The sequence below is a fragment of the Eumetopias jubatus genome, unplaced genomic scaffold (assembly GCF_037043125.1).
Source record: "Eumetopias jubatus isolate StellerSeaLion01/CBP00866 unplaced genomic scaffold, mEumJub1_p1.0 scaffold_9, whole genome shotgun sequence".
NCBI classification, from domain to species: Eukaryota; Metazoa; Chordata; class Mammalia; order Carnivora; family Otariidae; genus Eumetopias; species Eumetopias jubatus.
In genome coordinates this window covers 39,920,913-39,941,968 of record NW_028274815.1, presented here as the reverse complement: position 1 = coordinate 39,941,968, position 21,056 = coordinate 39,920,913, and the positions used below count along the sequence as shown (strand labels likewise).

Genomic DNA, 21,056 nt, shown 5'->3' with positions numbered 1-21,056 from the left:
ACATGGGGGTCAGGAGGGGTGGGGCAACACAGGCTCACTGCCCTGTTGGCAGAAGGCTCCCTGGGCTGGAGTTAGAGGTGAGGAGATTCACGGCAGCCATTGTAAGCTTTGTCCATCCTTGGTCTTGAGGGAGGGTACGCAAAGCCTGTGGTGCTCTTGGCACAGGGCGAAGTGGAATACGGGGGGGGGGGGAGGGGAAGCGGTGTGGGGGAGACCCTGTCCTTGCCTTGGGGAGTTTAATTAGCTCCTGTTCTGCAGGGTGCCAGCAAAAGTGTGCATGAAGACTGAAAACCTAAAAGTAAACAGCTGTTCTGTTTGTACAGTTAAGAACTTGCAGAGGGGCAAGTTCTGGTTTTTCAACGTAGTTTCAGGTCAAGTACAATGATAACTCTCATTACTGCCTCCAGGTTAAATTCCACGGCTCCTTTTGCCCTAGAACAAAGCTCTGGCTTTCAGACTTCCTGAGGCCACCATAATGAAGGTCTTCTGTTTGCATTTTTTCCCCTTCTGTCTAAATTTGGGAGCTACTTCTGGCATGCCCGTCTCCTTGCTTAGATTCAACTCCTGATCCCTGGCACGGTGTCGGGGGTTTTCACCTACACGATCTTGTGAAATCCTCCCAGCCAGCCCGTAAGATTGGTTTCCTCTCTCAGAGTCAGAGATGAGGAAATTGAGTTTTCAAGTGGCTAAGTTGTGTGTCCCATGTCACCAGGCAGCAGGTGGAACCCGCAGTTCTAGCCACACGCTGACATGTGTGGACATGACCTAACCCATCCGAGGTCCAAAACTCTCGTAACCCACTCAAAGCATTCTCACTTGTCTTGTTTGTGTTTCTCTCACAGCCACCCCATAGCCTCAGCCACACCTTTCAAGTTATTCAGTTATTCATATGGCTGCATTCACCAGTCTGGGTCTCCTTTTTAAGGGCTGACCTTCCCCAACGTCCCTATACATCCTCTCAGGACAAGGAGTTTCATCACAGACTATGAAGGCTCTCTGAGGCTCTGTGAAGCAGGGTCTATTCCCTCTGCCTGAAACATGCCTCCCGCTGCACCAGCTCTTCCTCCTCCAGTGTACAGAAGTAGCTATAGATTTTGTTTATTCAACAGGTTTTCTCATCCCCAGTTTTCTGGTAACAGTGTTCTTCCTTTCCCCCCCCTTTTGGGAAACTTCCTCCCCTAATCTAATCCTCGACTGTCCAGCATGTTTCTCCTCCATCCCCTGGCAAAAGAGGAGAGATGTGTGACTGAGATTTGGTCAATCAAGGGAACCGATCCCTGTGACCATCATGGCTGGTTCAAGGATGAGCTTCTGACTGATCCAAGGATTACAATTTTTTCCTCTTCAGGCAATGGTACAATGAATATGCTGTATGGGTACTGACATCTGCTTTCATTTGTCCAATTATTCCCATGGGATAAATGCCTGGTTTGAAATTGCTGAGTGATATGTGTGTATGTTTTAAGTTCTTGTGAGGTTGCCCTCCAGAAAAGTTGGCCCAAATTTACACCATCCCAGCAAGATGGGAGAGTCGGTTCTGCACACCCCAGCAATAGCTGGTGGTGTCAATCTTTAAATATTTGCCCGTCTGAGAAGTGAGAACAGCTGTTGAAATCTGTTCCCAATCTTGGGCCTCTTTTTTGCGTCATGTTCCCACATGCCTGTCCCTATAGTTTACCTACCCGTGGCCTTGCTTCTAAATCTCTTGCCTGGTCCTTCATCCAACTTTATAGGTCTCCTTGTATCCTGCTCTTGCTCTACTAGACTGGAAAGAGTCTTTACCTTATACAGTTCCCTTTTCCCCCTAGCTCCTTGCAGGTGCTAAGAATAGTTTGGAACCCAATAATTATTTTTTGAATGAATGAATAAAAGATGAATGAATGAAAACCCTTCTATGATCCACCTGTTTTCTGTACAGTTCCCAGTGGTGCCATGTAGGTTGGGTCAGTGTTACCCTGAATAGATAGATAAATGCCCAAGAACCTCAGGTTTCAGAAATCCACCCTCAAACGCACACACTGATTCCATCTCTGAACTATGACTTATCTCCCCGTGAGCTCATATATCCAGTCTCTAAGTGGCACATTTATTTCAAGGAAGGGTCATACTCCTTTCAGAGCATTTCCACCATCCCAATCAACCCACCGACATTGCAGGATCAAGTTCAAGTTTCCATTTCTGTGCCCCTGAGTTCTGGCTATATGTGGAATCTGGAAAAATAATTAACATTTTTTGAGTGCTCACTCTTTGCCAGACTTTGTCCTGGGCATTTTATATACTTCATTAGTCACATTCTTCCTGGTCCCTGTGATGTCCACAGGCTCTTCTAAAGGGAATTTCCACTCCAGCCATTCCCAGAGGGAAGATGGGGTGCAGGAATAATTTGGCTGCTATGCTTTTTACCTCAACTTTTGTTCATCAGTCAAGTCCTGTCTTTAAAATTTAAGTCCTCCACATTTCTTATTAGGTCTAGCCTTGGCTGTTTAGTCTTTCTACGTGGAGTAAATGGGATTCCACCCCCCTTCTTTTTCGACGTTGTGAAATTGGCTAGGGTGCCTGGGTGGCTCAGTTGGTTGAGCGACTGCTTTCGGCTCAGGTCATGATCCTAGAGTCCCCGGATCGAGTCCCGCATCGGGCTCCCTGCTCAGCAGGGAGTCTGCTTCTCCCTCTGACCCTCTTCCCTCTCGTGCTCTCTCTCATTCTCTCTCTCTCAAGTGGATAAATAAAATCTTAAAAAAAAAAGAAATTGGCTATTGTTTGTTTATTAGAACATGATTTTTGTAAGTTGATTTTGTATTTGGCCACTTTTCTAAACCCTCTCACGTTTATGAGTTTTTAAGTGTGTTCTATTTGATTTTCTAAGTTGACAATATCTTTTAAGTAGTAAGTCTCGGACAAAGTAACGATTTTAACAGTGTTTGGAGATATAATTCACATACTATACAACTTACCCATTTAAAGGGCAAAATTTGATGGGTTTTTTTGGCATATTCACAGTTGTTCAACCATCATCACAATTAATTTTAAAACAATAAATGGCAATTTTTTAATTCCTTTTTTTTCTTCCTAATTGAATTGGTTAGGATCACCAGTAGTCTGGTCACTAGTAATAGTGATCATGGGCAACTTTGTTTCATTCCTGGTATTTCTAGAATGTCTGATTTTTCACCATTGAATAGGATGTTTGCTAACGGTTTTTGGTAGCTAGGCTTTATCAAGGTAAGAAAGTTCCCTTCTACTGCCAGCTTGCCAAGAATTTTATGTCCTTATTTAGAAATAGGCACACATTTTATCAGATCCATTTATCAAGGCATTTATTGTGAGGGGAATAATCTTTTCTGCCTTTTAATCTATTAATGTAGCAAATTAATAGATTCTCTCCTTAAAACCATCTTTGCAGTCTTCTATGTATAATCTTTTGAAAAGACCATTGGATTCAATTTGCTGATAGTTTACTTAGAATGTTGGGCCTTTAACTTTTTAGTGCAATTAGTCCATAGTTTCCCTTCCTTCTTTGTTGGTTTCTTTCCTTTTTTTATAATGTGCTGTGGTGAGCCAAGGTCAAACTTTTCTCAGTTGTTTCCAAGTACTGAGTAAGCAAGACTGAGGAAGGTGCATGCCTAGCTATTTCTGCTCAGTGCGGGACTCCTCTAATGGTCAGTCTCTGCTCTGGGGCTTCTCACTGGGTGGGCAAAGACTTGGTCAGATCTGCATCCTGGTCTGACAGCTTCCCCTGCCTAACCCGGCTGCCACTCTTTCCCTTGCACAAGTGTTTTTGCCCAAAAAACTGGGCTTCTAACTCTAGCTGGCTTCCCAGAGCCCCCATTAGACACATATGCCATCTTTCCAGCTTGGCATCTAGACTTGTAGACTTATGTTTCCTACACTCTGAAAGAATTTATGTACCACAGAGACAGTCAGGTCCTTGAAAATCAGATGTAATTCACCAATGAAGCCATCTGAGCCTGGTTTTGGTTTTTTGTTAAAGGGAAAGAACTTTGACAACAGTTCTGATCTCTTCTGTGTTTATTGGCCTATTCAGGTTTTCTGTCTCCTCTTAGACAAATTTTGGTAATTTGCATCTTCCTAGGAAATTCTGCATTTTGACCTAGATTTAAAAATTTTTTATTAACATTAATTTCTTTTTAGTAATTTTTAGAATGCTTTAAAATCTCAATAATTGTGTTTCCTTTTTCATTTCAAAAGTTAATTATTCTTTAAATTTTTATTCTTATATCTTATTTATGAAATTTAGTTAGATTTGTCTATAGCAATATGATCTTTTCAAAGATCAAGATTTTGTTTATTAAGTTTATTTTCGATGTGAGTGTTCCACTTCATTAAATTCTGTTAATTTTTATATTCCATCCACTTAATTTCTTTGGGTTTATTTTTGCTGATCTTTCATTCCAGCTTCTTGATTTTAATGCTTCCTTCATTTATTCTGAGTCCTTCTTATTTCTAATAAATTTCCCCTGACTCCACTTGGATCAGGTCCCATGTGTCCCTGGAAACACAGTCTCATTTTGGCTTATTTCTAGTTTATAATTTCCTTTTCAACACAAGAGTTACTTTAAAAGAGGCTTTAAAATTTCCAGTGAAAAGATTTTTATTTTGCTACTTTTTGTGTTTTGTTTTACTTTTGAATTTCTAATTTTATTGCATAGTGACCAAATAAGATTTGTATGCTTTCTGGAATTTATTGGGATTCTCTTTGTGGTCAAATACATGGCTAGTTTGTAAAAGGGCCATGGGTGTCTGGAAAAAATAAGTACTCTCTTTGTTGGGTACAATGTTTTATTTCTATATATTAGATACATTTCGGAACTCTATGGTGACATGCATTGAAGCATATGACTATCTTTTTAGTGGACTTTTATCAATATGAACTAATCCATGTTTGCTGGGATGCTTTTTATTTTATTTGTTTATTTTATTTGTTTATTTGAGAGAGCGAGAGTGAGAACATGAGCAGAGGGAGGGGCAGAAGGAGAAGGAGAAGCAGGCTCCCTGCTGAGCAGGGAGCCCAAGGTGGGGCTCAATCCCAGGACATTGGGATCATGACCTGAGCCAAAGGAAGATGTTTAACCGACTGAACCACCCAGGCGTCCCTATTTTATTTTTTAAAATTGTAGTAAATGACGCATAACTTAAAATTTGCCACTTTCACCATTTTTAAGTGTACAGTGCAGTGGTATTAAGTACATCACATTTGTTGTGCAACCATCACCACCATCTAGCCACAGAACTCTTTTTTTTTTTAAAGATTTTATTTATTTATTTAAGAGAGAGAATGAGATAGAGAGAGAGAGAGCATGAAAAGGGGGAGGGTCACAGGGAGAAGCAGACTTCCCGCTGAGCAGGGAGTCCGATGTGGGACTCGATCCCGGGACTCCAGGATCATGACCTGAGCCGAAGGCAGTCGCCCAACCGACTGAGCCACCCAGGCGCCCGCCACAGAACTCTTTTCATCTTGAGAACTGAAACTCTGTATATATTAAGTAACAACTCCCTCTTCCTCTCTCCTCCCAGCCCCAGGCAGCGGCCATTCGCCATTAGGCTTTCTGTCTCTATGAATCTGATTATTCTAGAATCCTCCTGTAAGTGGAATCATACAGTAGTCATCCCTTTGTGACTGGTTTATTTTGCATACATAATGTCCTCAAGTTTCATCTGTGTTGCTGCACGTGACAGAATTTCCTTCCCTTTCAAGAGTGAGCCATATTCTACTGTATGTACAGACTACCTTTTGTTGTTTATCTAATCATCTGCTGAGGGACACTTGAGCTGCTTTCCCATCAGCTACTGTGAATACTGCTATGAACATGGGTGTACAAACATCTCGAGTCCTTGTTTTCAGTTCTTTGGGGTATGTACCTAGAAGTGGAATTGCTGGATCATGTGGTAATCCTATTTTTAATTTTTTGGGGAACCACCATCTTGTTCTCCATAGTGGCTGCCCCATTTTACGTTCCCACTAGCACGAGCGGTCCAGTTTCTTCACATCCTTGCCAACACTTGTTGTTTTCTATTTTTTGCGTTTTGTTTATAGTAACTATCCTAATGGGTGTGATGTTGTTTAAATTGTTGTTTCTGGTTTTATAGTTATTATGTAACATATGATACCTATCTGTGTGGTATCTATTTCCTTCTGCCTTTATTTTTTTTCTTCAAGTTTTTATTTAAATTCCAGTTAGTTAACATACAGTGTGGTATTGGTTTCAGGAGCAGAATTTAGTGACTCATCACTTACGTGTAACACCCAGTGCTCATCACAAGTGCACTGCTTAATCCCCATCACCCATCTAGCCCATCCCCTGCCCACCTCATCCTCCTAAACTTCAGTTTGTTCTCGAGAGTTAAGAGTCTGTTTTATGGTTTGCTTCTCTCTCTCTCTTTTTCCCCCTGTGTTCATCTGTTTTGTTTTTTTCTACCTTCATTTTCAAACTTTGCGCATAATTTTCTTTTAGATATTCCTTTTGGAAATAAGATATAACTTAATTTTTTTCTTTTTATTAGCCTAAGCTGAATATCTAGGTCATGTAGTTGGCTAATTTAGCCTATTCATTGGTACTCTGATGACTTATACAACCAGATTTGTCCTTGTCACGTTGTTTGTATGTTCTCTATCATACTTTCTTCCTTTTTTCTATCTTCAGCTCTCTTTCTTCCATGCTTTTCTTATTGTGGGTTGGAAATTATACATTCTATGTCTATTCTTTTGGTGGTTACCATTAAATTTTTAAGACATAGTTAAACATAATTTTTTTAAAGCATTTTGAATTCATCTAGATCGAAAGTTAGCAAACTGTGGCCTGTGTGCCAAATCCAATCCACCATCCACCTTTGTACATCCTGCAGGTAAGAATAATTTTTATGCTTTTAATTAGTTGAAAAAAATCAAAAGAAGAATAGTATTTCATGACACATGAAACTTCCATAATTCAAATTTCAGCATCCATAAGGGAAGCTTTATTGGAACATAGCCACATTTTTTTTGCCTACACATCATCTAGAGCTATGATGGCAAAGGCTCTTTACTGAATAAATTGGCTCTTTACTGAATAAATTTGCTGATTTCTGGTCTAGATATATTTCTGCCCCCAAACAAGATGAGGATTAATATAGATATTAGTGCTTCCTTTGAATCTCCAAATCTTACTCCATACCACCCCTCTGTTGCATCTGGGATTTCACTTCTAGAAATCAGAAACAACCCAGATAAGCAAATTGTCATACATTGACACAATGGAATGCTACTCAGCAATAAGAAAAAAATGAACTGTTGAAACACACACATCTGAAAGCGTGATGCTAAGTGAAAGAAACTAAATGCAAAAGGCTACATACTGTATGATAATATTTATGTGACATTCTAGAGAAGACAAAACTGTAGTGATAGAAAGTAGATCTGTGCTTTCTAGGGGCCAAAGGTAAGGGAACGGTGATTGGCTTCAAAGAGGCATGAAGGAACTTTTGGGGTGATGAAAATATTTATATTATGATTGTGGTGGTGGTTACACAACTGTATACATGTGTCAGAATCAACCAAGTGTATACTTTGAATTGCCGTTGTATTGTATATGAATTTTACCTCAATAAAGCTAGTCTAAAAGCCTTTTCTGGGCAAAACTACCCTTTGGTGGGGCGGGGGGTGGAGAAATCTATGATGAGAAGGAGCAGGAGAGAACTTTATGAGGTGTTCTGTATCTTGATGGAGGGTTACTTTACACAATTTAATGCATTTAATGCATTTGTCAAAAATCAGCTATTATATGTTCAAAATTTGTGCCTTTCATTGGATGTAAATTTTACATCAAAGAAAATGTATCAAATATTTCAACTTTAGTTAATGATATGCATGCTTGAATATTTAGGAGGAAGTATACAGATGTCTGTAATCTACTTTGTAATATATAAAAAATAAGACAGATAAATGAATGACTCCGTGGATAGATATGTGATAAAGCCAGTAGAATAAAGTATTAATGGTAGAGTCTAGGTTGTGACTGTTCTTGAGAAAATTTAAATACCTGTTCTGCCTTTAAGGTATTTGTGTTGATACAAAGTAGTTGCATGTGGGACACATCTGGTCCCGGCCTTAATTATCTCATGTATAAAGAAATAAAAGCCAGGGAGAAGACGTGGCAGGACTGGTGTACTCACCTAATTTGAGCCAGCAGCGCACCTGGTCCTTCCTATTTTTAAGGTCCTGCTGTCCCTATTGATATTCCATAGAGTCCCTTTCTTTCTAAGCCCGAGAGAATTACAGGAGTCTAGTCTCCTGGGACCTGGTTTATGGCCGGAACCCTGGCAGTGTGAGAAACTTCTGGAATCCCACTTGGAAAATGGAAAAGTAGTAGAGTCCAGATACTTTAGCACTGGAGGGGCCTTAGACATCACTTTACAGATAAGGAAACAGGTCCAGACAGGGCATTGTGGTGTGATAGCAGAGCCAGTACTCCACCCCAGGTCTCCTTGCTTTCCAGCCCAATTTGGGTGGCAGCCAATCTGATGGTTTCCTGAGAGACACTGATTGTGGGAGGAGAGGAATCCCACAATTTATGAGGTAGTAGCAGCCTTATTATGAGGGGACCTGGGTTCAACCCCCTGGCTCTGCAAACTTGGGCAAGTTACTTCATCTCTTAGCTTGGCTTTCCTCAGGGGTGATAATATCTCCCTCCTGGGGGTGGCATGAGGTTTAAATGGAGCATTGTCTCTGGAGCAGTTAGCACGATGCCTGGACCCAGGAAGAGCTCATTCCACGGGAACCGTGTCACGGTCGTTCCTAGGACGTGCACTGTTCTGTGAGTCTGAGAAGCCAGACCTTGGCTCCGGTGCCCCACTTACTAGCTTTGACTGTAATCCTCACCACAATCCCCAGGGGAGGGGTCTTCTCCATATTTTACAAAGAAGGAAACCGATATGCATGTCCAACCACAAGTCTTCGGATCAGGATCAAACACAAATATTGTTTTCTGATAATCCTCTTGGCAGTTCTCAGCAAAATGACCATTCAGCCATCCATCTGTTTTTTTCCTCAAACTCCTTCAGCTTAAGGTGTTCAGTTGTGCCAAGGGAACATGTTTTGGGGTAACGTGTCCTGAGCCCCATCATATGCATCATCTGGGGGCTTGTCCGAAGATGATTTTGCTCTCCACCCCTCCACAAACTACTGAAACAGAATCTCTAGAGGCGGGGCCAAGGATCTGTTCCAGCAAGCTCTACAAAGTAGAGAAGTGTTGTGCTAAGGAACTGATAAGAGGGGATTGGTGGAGAGTCCCTTCGGATTTGATTAGACCTTGAGTGATCAGATTCAGGGCAGAGCACCTGTAGCATTGGATGTTGGCATTTCTGCTGTGTCTTTTTTAGGCTAGCATTTATGCTAATATTTTTTATGCTAACACTTGCTCTCCACACTATCATTGACTGATGTTTCACTTAAGACCTCTTCAAAGGTACTTGCAGAGTCTTGCTCTGAGAGTTTTCCCTTTTCATCTCGCTGGAGCTCACAAGGATTGAGTCATTTAATGAGGATTCTATCCTAGACTCAACAGCCCAGGGGATGGTTTGTGAGGCCTGATCCTCAATCACAGCCGTGGGCCGCCATGGCGGAGACCGTGTTTGGAGGAACCAACTAAAACTCCCTGACCACACAGGAAGCTACACAACGAACCGTGCGTTTGCTCAACAACAACCACCTCAATATGCTGTGGTCTAAAAACTCATCACATATTATCGAATGCACACTGGTAGAGCTCTCAAAGCCAAGTCTAGTCCACACAATGGCTTGCTGGAGGCAGATGGGGTTAGGGGAGTAGAAGAGTGACAACACAGGGAATTTTCTCATTCTCCTGGCCAGAACCAGCTCCCCTCATCTCTGTTTTATTTACACTTTCCCGTTACAGCTCCTGCTTCTTCTCATTGCCAGTTCAGATGACCTCCAACCTCCACCACCAGAGACAGAAACTACCCGGAGTCCAACCTGCAACTGGAAAACCGTTCTGGAGTTTGTGCATCTGGCAGTGACTATCTCATCTCTTAACCAAACTTGCTCCCTGGCAAGGAGAACCTTGCTCCAAATCTGGCCCTCTGCCCAGCAGGGTCCTGTGCCAGGGTGCGCCTGGCACGAGATTAAGTTATGTGACATAGTAATAGTAGAGTTGCATTTAATAAAAGCCAAAGTGTTTCTGAACACACATGTTGCAGGAGAAAAGAAGTTGGAGCTCTGTGGGGGAGCAGAGGCAGGGCCGGGGCTGGGTGTGGGGGCTGATGTCTCTTAGGACCAGAGGCCCAAGGTCTTAAGAGCTGTGTGGGCATCTTTGTTGGGTCTCTGAAAAAAACGGCCATTCATCCCACAAATGTTTATTGGCACTGTTCCAGACCCTGGGGCTATAAAGATGCGCACCAGAAATGGTGGAATATAAGGCAATGATGAGGAGGTGGGTTCCTGAAAATTATCCCTCATAAAAGATTAATTCTAAGTATTCTCACATTGGAGTTCTTAGCCTTCTTGTTTACATGCTTACTCATGTCCTTCCTTCATCCCCTCCCCTTCCTGTGTTCTTCCCTTTCTTTCTCTCTCTCTTTTTCTTTCTCCCTCCGTCCCTTCCTCCTTCCCTCCCTCCCATCCTTCCTCTTTCTAAGTAATGACAACTGTCTGCGGAAGATGCCTTAGCCTTAATTGACCTCAATCAGTACTAATTTGTATGTTTGTAAAGGTCACCCAAATACACTGGTGGAAAAAATAGGCAAAGAAATTTAAACACAGATTTAGTAAGTTTCCCTAGGGATATGACCTCACAACGAAAAGAATTGCATGTTTTAAAGGTCATTTTAAAATACAAGCTCTGGAGATAACAAATATATACCTACTGGGTAAACGGAGGAGAAAAATTGTCCCAGTATTATGTGGGGATAGATAATTGTGGTTTGGGGTAAAATTTCCAAGGTCAGCATCACATGTGGGTTCAGAAAGTACTGTATCTCGAACTTCTTAGGTGAAGTGGCAATGATGTGGGAACTGAATGAGAGGGGTTATTTCCCCAGGAGCCTCTGAAGCGGGGCTGCCCCCTTTCCAGCTCAGACTCAGGCCCTGGGGAGGGTCACTATCACACTCGCTCTTCATTGCTGCTTCCAAACCATTCTCCCTGCTTCCCTCGTAAAAAACCAGTGGGCTGGCTGACTCTCCCTTGGAATCTCATCAAGCTATCCACTGGTGCCCTCCTTGTTGAGGGCACCTGCTGACCCCAGGGCACCTCCTTTCATTCCTTAAGGACTTGGATTAATTCTCACTCTCCAGCACTGTTTTATCTCCAGCTTTATTTCTCGGTGATTTCAATATCCACACAGATCCTCCCCAAGTCCCAGTGTCTTAGTCCACTCAGGCTGCTATAACAGATTGCCAGAGACTGGGCAGCTTATAAATAACAGAAATGTATTTCTCACAGTTCTAGAGGCTGAGAAGTCCAAGATCAAGGCAGACCGGGTGTCTAGTAAAGACCTACTTCCTGATTCATTCACACTGCTTTCTCCCTGTGTCCTCATAGGGCAGAAGGGGCAAGGGTCTTTCTGGGGTCTCTTTTATAAGGGCACTAATCCCATTCATGGGGGCCCCAACATCATCTAGTCACCCCCCAAAGTCCCGTCTTCCGAATGCCATCACATCAGGGAGTCGGATTCAACATATGAATTGAGGGTGGGTATAGGGAGGACATAAACATTTAGTCTATAGCACTCAGCCTCCAGTTCTATGACCTACACGTGGAAACCAGTGACCTTGTCACCTCCACCTCAACCACTCACTTCTACAGACATACCCTAGAACCCATCATTACCACTGACTAGAGAGCCTTCCGTCGTGTCAGTTTCTCGTGTCCCACGTTCCAGCCACTACACCCTGTTTCTCCAGCTCACTCCTTCTCTCACACAGACTCCAATAATTCTTCTTCTGATTGAGATATGCCATCTCTGATACAACCGTGTTTTCACTAATATTTAGGCCCTTCATTGCCTCATTTCCATCCTTACCCATCTTATTAAACCCATCAGCAGCATCTTTGGTGGAGTGGATCACTCCACCTTCCTGACACACTGCTGGCGGTTTGGATATGCACTCTCCTTGGATCTTCTCCCACCTCACTAGACACTCCTTCTCACATCCCTCTGACCCTGATCACTGGGAGTTCCCCAAGGTTCAGGCTTTGGACCCTTCCCCTGTCACTTTACCGACCTCACCCAGTCTCAAGAACTGAGCGACTTCCAAAGTTAGCTCTTCGGCCTAGATCTTGACCCTAACCTCCAAATTTCTATCTCTAATTTTCAACCTGAACTCTCTACTTTGAGCTCTAATGGGCATGCTAAACTTAACACTTCCTATCCCTCCACTGTGTTCCTCCTGATCTTCATCTCAGAAAAGGACAACTTCAATTGCTTGGGCCCAACGACCTGGCAGTCACCCTTGATTCCCTTCTTCCTCACATGCCTGGCATGCAATCAGTTGGTAGATCATGTTGGCTTACATTCAAAATACATCCAGAACCCTGTGCTTCTTACCATTGTGCTAATATGGTCTGAGCCACTGTCATCTCATCTGGATTATTCCAGTAGCCTCCTCACTGGTCTCTCTGCCTCTGCCCTCATTCTTGCCATCCATTCTTCATAAAGCAACCTGAGTAAACTTTCTGGAACTCAAGTCAAATAGATTTCAACTCACTTGTCAACATTAACTAGTTGTTAACAGTCACCTGAGGTCTCCTGTGGAGAACTCTCAGTTTATAGAAAAGAATGCCATGATTGTGTGGCAATGTGTGCCAAGGCCTAGGCAGAGGGAGTGGGACGTGCGAGCCACAGAGTTACATGGCTTCTCTCCCCGGTGGACCGGCTTGGACTGGGTTCCCCAGAGACAAGGATCTGTGGGCAGGTGGTTCAGTCAAGAAGTGATCCCAGGAGTGGGGAGTAAGACAGAGAAAGAATAGAAGGGAAGGGAAGAAAGCCAAAACAGAGTATCTTAATAAGTAGGTCATCTCTAAGAGCACCCAAGGCTCAGGTGGGGCACCTCTGGGAGAGTGTTGGGAACACACTTCAGAGTTGTTCCACCTGAGGGGAAGGGGGTTAGAATCTGTTCTCCAGTGCCCCTCAGCTTCCAGTGCCCCGAGGTGGAGGTTACAGCCTGCAGGTGGACACCCTTGGCACTTGTGAACAGGATGTTGTCAGAGTCTGCTCCAGCGCCCCATCCGAGATGACCGGCCCTGCTTTGACAATGGAGTTCAATCTCAACAACTTGCTCTTCCAGAAAAACAGGTCAGACCCAAAGTTAACTAGGGGAGGCCACAGGGCCCAATGGGACAGACACAGGTTCTGGAGTCATCCGAACCTGGGTCCGTATCCTGGCACAAGCTGTGACTTCGGGTGAGTTACAGGACTTCCCAGCAACCTCCTAATAACCGAGAAGTAAGAGCTCCTGCCCAGGGGAGGTTGTGAGGATCCCCTGAGGCTCCCCTTCCAGACACTTCCCTGACACTCACCCACCAACTCATCTGCATGGCTTGCCACATGGCTGCCTCCACACACACATAAAGCACAAACTGCCTAGAAGCTCGGCCCCTGTCTAGGCGTAACAACTAGCACGCACAAGACGGCAGTCCACCACAGGGCAGGAAGAAGTTGTTAGAACTTTCTTTTATCCTCATCTTTAGTTATCCTTTTAAAAGTTTTGTTTTTGCTTTTGTTTTATAACAACTACAATAGAATTGTGCAAGTACATGATTTATGCATAAGTAAAGGTACAAATATTAGGGTGTGTGCTCAAAAATATCTTCACGGGTATATGATCCAAATAGTTTGGAGACGACTGCCATGGATCCTTCTTTCTTGGCCTGGATAACTCGTGTCTGGCCTCTTTCCTGCTCAGGCCTCTCCCCACAGCCCGCCCTGCCTGTAGTCTCGCTCTTTCCTCCTAGAATTACATCTGGCAGCCGTTCAGTCCCTGGCCTCTCAAGGTTCATGAAGGGAAGTGTTACTTGTCACTTGTATGATCTTGCCCCTTCCTGGGCCTCTCCCACAGCACCACCATCATCTCTCATCCCTGTTGCTTCCTGAGGCAGAAACTGTCAGGGTCTTCCTGTGGGCCACAGATCAAGTCCAGTCTCCTGCGTCAGTTGCCCTGAACTTGCTCACTTCCTGGGCCATCTCCCATGGTTCCTGGTCCCCCACCTGGGCTCCATGACTTTGCAGTTCCCAGGGCAGACCCTGAGCTCCCACCTCTGCTCCTTTCCTCCAGGTGTGCCTGCCCCCAGGCCTGCAGATCTAAATTCCATCTGACTCCCAGGCCCCACACAGTGGCCACAGGGAACACTGGGCTACCAGGTGACATCTTCCGGTGCCTTCTAGAAACTGTACCTGCCTGGCCCCAGTGACACTTCCCAGGGGCTGCTTTGGGTCTGGGTCAGCTACATAATTTGTGCGCCCAAGACAAAATGAAAATACAATGTCCCTTGTTCAAAAAAGAAGAAAAGCTGCCATTAAACGTACTAAAATATAAAGCTTTTTCCTTTCTTCCCAAACCTCTCTCTTGTCCTTGCCATGGTGTTTTTTGGTTTCCTATTTTGTTGCGCTTCCTCAGGCAAGGGGATGCGAAGGCAGACCCTCACCGGCACTAGGCCACCCTTGGCCTCCGCAACTCGGTGCTCACGCAGCATCGGCTGTGGGGTTCCCCTCCCACTGGAAGCTGCTGGATTGGCGTGCTGAGCCGGGCGTCCCCCGCTCCCGTGGGTGGGCGATCCCCCGGGGGATTGCAACCTGCACACTGGGCTGCTCTAGGTACCTGCATCAGGGAGGGGGGGTGGGGGGGCGGGGGCGGGGAGGCAAGAGGTTTGCTGCTGCTGAGGGCACCGTGCAGCCAGCCCAGTGCAGAGACAACTGCCATCATGCCATGTCCCGAGACACAGCAGGGCCCCCGTGCCCAGGCCCCTCCAGCCCGGGCAGGGAGTGGCAGTGGCTGCTGGACAAGGGAAGGAAGGGGAAACTGGGGGAGACTAGGACACTAGGGGTAGGGAGACCGGCAGCGGAGGCCACACCCTGAGATGGCAGAAGGTATGATGGCGCTTGGGCCGAGGCCACCAGCCACCAGCACATGTCTCATTACCCTATTGGACCTAACTTACACAATGCCAAGTCAGAGATAAATTTATTAAAAACCTCATGCACCCCCATGTCCATTGCAGCATTATTTACAATAGCCAAAATACGGAAAGAAGCTAAGTATCAATCAATGGATGAACGGATAAAGAAAATGTGGCATATGTATACGATGGACTATTATCCAGCTTAAAAAAAAGAAGGGGTCCCTGCCATTTGTGAGAACATGGGTGGACCTTGAGGGATTATGCTAAGTGAAATAAGACAGAGAAAGACAAATACTGTATGATCTCACTTATATGTGGAATCTAAAAACACCACCACCACAAAACTGAGTTCATAGATAACAGAGGACAGGTTGGCATTTGCCAGAGGTGGGGGGAATGGGTCAAAGGTACAAACTTCCAGTTATAAAATAAACAAGCCATGGAGATGTAATATAAAGGGTGGTGATGATTAATAATACTGTATTGTGTATTTGAAAGCTGCTAAGGGAGACGATCTTCATTGTGTAACTCTGTGTGGCGACAGATATTAACCGGACATACTGTCCTGATCATCTCTCAATATATACAAATATTGCATCATTATGTTATAGACCTGAAACTAATATCATGTTATATGTCGATTATACCTCAATTAAAAAAGCAATTAAAAACTTCAAGACAGTGCACCCAGAACATGAAGTCCCAAACGCAGGGGCTTTCTGACCACAGGGCCTATGGGACTGCACTGGTCTCACACCCGTAGGTCCAGCCCTGCTTTAGGTTATTTAGATTATTAATGCATAATATGCATGTCAAAGTCCCTCTACAAAGTTGTTGTTTCCCCAAGTGCTACTCACACCACTGGCTGCTACAGAAGATGCCTTGAGGTGACAGGTGGACGGGCATTTAAAGCATTTTAATAGTTTAATAGTTTATATTTATTATAACGTGTATTAGAAAAAATCATGACTATCACAATCCATAATTTCACAGCGATACTGTGTCAGTTTGAGCTGCTATAACAAAACATCATCAACTGGCTGGCTTATCAACAACATAAATTTATTTCTCACAGTTCTGGGGGTTAGAAGTCTGAGATCAGGTTCCCAGCACGGTCAGGCTCTGGTAGGAGACCTCCTCCTGGCTGCCCACTGCCCACTTCTCACCGTAGCCTCTTGGGGTGAGAAGAGAGAAGGAGAACTCTCTGGGGTCCCTTTTATGGGAGCACTGGTCCCATTCATGAGGGGGTCTTCCTTCATGACCTAATCACCCCCCAAAGGCCCCACCTCCTCATAACAGCAACATAAGAATTTTGGAGGGACACAAACATTCAGTCCATAATAGATACATAAACTCTCTTAGAAACAAATTTATTGAAGGGAAAAAATCAGTTGCTCTAAAGAAAAATATTAAGTAAATGAGAGTACATGTGATACTCAGAGATGGCAAAAAATGAGAAGAACAGTCCTCAGAGTTTGAGAAACTCCACACTAGACTCTTGGTTCTTTAGAGTCATATATAGCTTGTCATATATCATACAGTCATAGATAACCCTCTACTTGCTCCTCAGCCTCCCCGAACCCCCCTATTAGGGGCAGCCAATGCTGAATGAATGAACCAGCCAGTCAACCAATGACAACTTGGACACCCAGAGCCTGAGCCTCTCTTTTGAAAATTCCATTTGTAGGACTTTTTTCTGATTTATCAACTTACTTGGGGTTCATTTCTACGCATTTTAGAAAAGAACTGCTAAATAAATCAATTCCTTTAAAATACAGAGCTTGTTTTGGAATGCACTGCCTGCCCCCCGTTTTCAGGGTCTCTCCTTGATCCCAGAGTTCTGAAACTCACCATGGACACTCATAGCAGGATGCAAAGTGCCCTCTCATCCCATCTAGGCTCCCAGTTAGTCTGGAGGCTGGGTCCTGCCAGTGGTCTGAGAGGACACTTTGTGACCTGTATTTCCCCAAGGGCTTACCCTGTAGGGATATCATGACGAAGAGAAACTAGTTGATACGCTTGGGAGGTCCTGGATGAACAAGCAGCCAGAAGTTTTTCATCAAAAAGTTACCGGTACTTAAGAGAAATGGTCTCCAGTGTCACCTTTCCATCAAATTTCACCTTATTGAACAACAGAGCCACAAAATTTTTAAAAAGACAAAGACTGAAATGTTACCCACGACAAACATTTTGGAAGCAAGTTTCACTAAAATGGAGGAAAAGGAGAAACACAGATTTTTTAAAATTTAAATTCAATTAATTAACATACAATATATTGTTAGTTCCAGAGGTAGAGGTCAGTGATTCATCAGTCTTTTTTTTTTTTTAAGATTTTATTTATTTATTTGACAGAGACAGTGAGAGAGGGAACACAAGCAGGGGGAGTGGGAGAGGGAGAAGCAGGCTTCCCACCGAGCAGGGAGCCCGATGCGGGACTCGATCCCAGGACCCTGGGATCATGACCTGAGCCGAAGGCAGACGCTTAATGACTGAGCCACCCAGGCACCCTCATCAGTCTTGTATAACACCCAGTGCTCGTTATATTACATGCCCTCCTTAATGCCCATCACCCAGGTACCCCATCCCCCCACCCACTTCCCCTCCAGCAACCCTGTTTATTTCCTATGATTAAGAGTCTCTTTATGGTTTGTCTCCCTCTCTGATTTTGTCTTGTTTTATTTTTTCCTCTCTTCCCCTATGATCCTCTGTTTTGGAGAAAGACGGAGTTGATGGTTATAGGCCAAAACCACCACCTCCACCTTCACCAGTGTTTGTCAGGTGGCCTTTTGTTTCTTGAATAATCATTAATATACATTTATATGGGTTGTTTACTGTCGATATTTAATGAATGACCAAAAAAGGATGTTCCTGGCATGATACTTTCAATCTACGGGAACATATCACCAGTGTTTTCTTTATTTATTTATGAGAAACTTTATTTTCCAGGTTTGAGGTAAGCGTTTTGAATGAACCGACACATTTCAGGACTTATCCATCACATAAATCGAGGATGGGTGTACGTGCTCATTGTGAAAATTCAAACATTACACAGATGGGTGACTTAGAAAGTGAGAGTTCCCCTATAGTTATGCTTTCCAAAAATAAGCAGTGTTTCCAGTCCTTGGTACATTCTTCCAGATTTTGTCCATGCTTGTGTACACAAACACACATACACACAGCAAGAGGCTGTTACTTTTTGTGCTGTATAAAATTTCCTTTCCCTTGACTCTGCCTTGGACATCTTTTCATGTTAGTTCATCAAGATCGACCATGTGAGAGGACTCACATATGACTAAACACATATTTGTGGTCAGACTCAATAGAGCACTATGATTCCAAGGATCTGCTGAACTCGACTTTCTCTCCACCACCACAAGCCAGGAGGGATGACATTCACCAACGCTTGGGAAATGGCTGACTCTTCTCAGAGACCATCCCATGCTTGTCACCCGTAACCCACAACCTGTCCCGCACAGCAGAGCTATTGGGGATCCCCACCTTGCTGGCCAATACCACCCACTTGGCCCAAAAGGTGATTTCCCAGGCAGACCTAGTTTATCAACTGGACACTATCCTCACAGGAAAAGTCTGAGCTCTACGGAAGAAATTCTTTTACTGAAAAATATGCAGAGAAAAACCACATAGTCAAAATGACTGCATGTTTAATTAAATGCCTACAAAGTAAACCATTATGTCAACTTCATTAATTGGTAAATTTACTATTTATAATCATTTCACAACATTTGAAAAATGAATTCAAAGTAATGTTTGCCCATTTGCAAGAATTCTTGAGGAATGTGTGAAGACTGTCAACAAATAATGTGTGTTCCTCGTATCCTTATTATTTTTTAAAAGCAAAATTATTGAAGGGGCACCTGGCTGGCTCAGTTGGTAAACCATGCAACTCTTGATCTTGGCGTTGAGAGTTTAAGCCCCACATTGGGTGTACAGGTTATTTAAAGAAAAAAAAAAGACTTGAGGGGCGCCTGGGTGGCTCCGTGGTTGGGCGTCTGCCTTCAGCTCAGGTCAGGATCCCGGGGTCCTCGGATCGAGCCCCACATCGGGCTCCCTGCTCAGCTGGAAGCCTGCTTCTCCCTCTCCCACTCCCCCTGCTTGTTTTCTGCTCTCACTATCTCTCTTTCTCTGTCAAATAAATAAATAAAATCTTAAAAAAAAAAGTCTTGATTAAAAGCAAAATTATTAAAACCATTTATAATACTTTGCCATAGGGGCTCCCGGCTGGCTCAGTCAGGAGAGCACGCGACTCTTGATCTCGGGGTTGTATGTTCAAGCTCCACATTGAGTGTAGAGTTTACTTAAAACATAAAATTTTAAAAATATATATTTTGCAATAAAAATACATATACACACATATATGCGAGTGTGTGTGTGTGCGTGTATACATATATATGTGATACGGAGGGCTGTGCTTAACATTTTGATGTACTCCTGGGCCAGAGTCTTCAGAAATAAGAAGACCCAGGGCTGCACAGGACCCCAAGGAGCCCTGTGCTCAGCCAGGATCCCCTTCTGCAAGCATGCGATAGGAGTCGTGCTGAGTCAAAAGGAAGTTCTTCTTGAACAATTCCTAAAAATAGTCCCTAGCATGAGGGCAGGATATTAGTGGTCTGGGAACTAGGAGAATCAGAGGCAGAATTTACAGAGCTAACAAAAATGGAAACCCATGGCCTAAAAGGTGTCTTCAAGGCTCCCTTGGCCCTCTAGAAAAACTAAAACTCTATCCTTACAGTCAATGCTTTTAATGGCCTAGATCCCCACTGAAATGCAAGTAACTTCAGGAGAAAAGTGCTTGTTTTCTCTTCCTTAAAAAAAAAAATAACAGAAGTGTAACCTATATAATAAAGAGCACACATCTTAAGAGTATGGCCTAATGATCTTTTACATATATAACCCCCAGGTTAGCACCACTCAGATCAGTGCATGAAATATTTCCATCACCCCAGAAGGTTCCGTCTGCTTCCTCCCAGGTAAATTCCTCCTCCAAGGTGGTAAATAACCACCATTCTGATTTCAGTCACCATAGATTAGTTTTGCTTGGTTTTGGACTTCATACAGATGGAATCATACAGAATGTACTCTCTTGTGTGTAGTGTCTTTCTCAATATTGCATCTGTGAGATTTATCCCTCTTGCTGAGAGTGAGAATATCTCTTTCGGGTGTTAGCAACGATGGATTTGCATATGGCCAGACATGTCTATTATTGCTGGTCCCACAGTCCTGCATCATGCAACCATCATCTCTCACCTTCTTCCCTCACAACACACAGTTGCATAAGTGGACAAGGAAACGTCATAATTTTTTACAGTTTAAATGTGATTTTTTTCCCCCTGGGTACAAAAGTTACATACGCTCATCGAAGAAGAAGAAGAAGAAGAGGAGGAGGAGGAGGAGGGAGAGAGGGAGAGAGAGAGAGAGAGAGAGAAAGGAAGGAAGGAAGAAAGAAAAAGAAAGAAAGAAAGAAAGAAAGAAAAAGAAAGAAAGAAAGAAAAGAAAGAAAGAAAGAAAGAAAGAAAGAAAGAAAGAAAGAAAGAAAAGAAAGAAAGAAAGAAAAGAAAGAAAGAAAAGAAAGAAAGAAAGAAAGAAAGAAAGAAAGAAAGAAAAAGAAAGAAAGGAAAGAAAGAAAGAAAAGAAAGAAAGGAAAGAAAGAAAGAAAGGAAAGAAAGAAAGAAAGAAAAGAAAGAAAGAAAAGAAAGAAAGAAAGAAAGAAAGAAAAGAAAGAAAGAAAGGAAAGAAAGAAAGAAAAGAAAGAAAGAAAGAAAGAAAGAAAGAAAGAAAGAAAGAAAGAAAGAAAGAAAGAAAGAAAGAAAGAAAGAAAGAAAAGAAAGAAAGAAAGAAAGAAAGAAAAGAAAGAAAGAAAGAAAGAAAGAAAGAAAGAAAGAAAGAAAGAAAGAAAGAAAGAAAGAAAAGAAA

The 21,056-nt window shown here is 43.3% G+C and overlaps 1 long non-coding RNA gene across 3 annotated transcripts in view; it reads left to right on the top strand.

Annotated features, from left to right (window-relative positions):
- LOC114223485 (uncharacterized) overlaps positions 1–10,489 on the top strand; it is a 54,414-nt gene extending 43,925 nt beyond the window's left edge. For all 3 annotated transcript variants that reach the window (XR_015768939.1, XR_015768937.1, XR_015768938.1), the window contains one exon: positions 9,909–10,489. This is a non-coding gene — a long non-coding RNA (uncharacterized LOC114223485). The remainder of the gene's footprint in view (positions 1–9,908) is intronic.
- Positions 10,490–21,056: the final 10,567 nt, after the last annotated feature.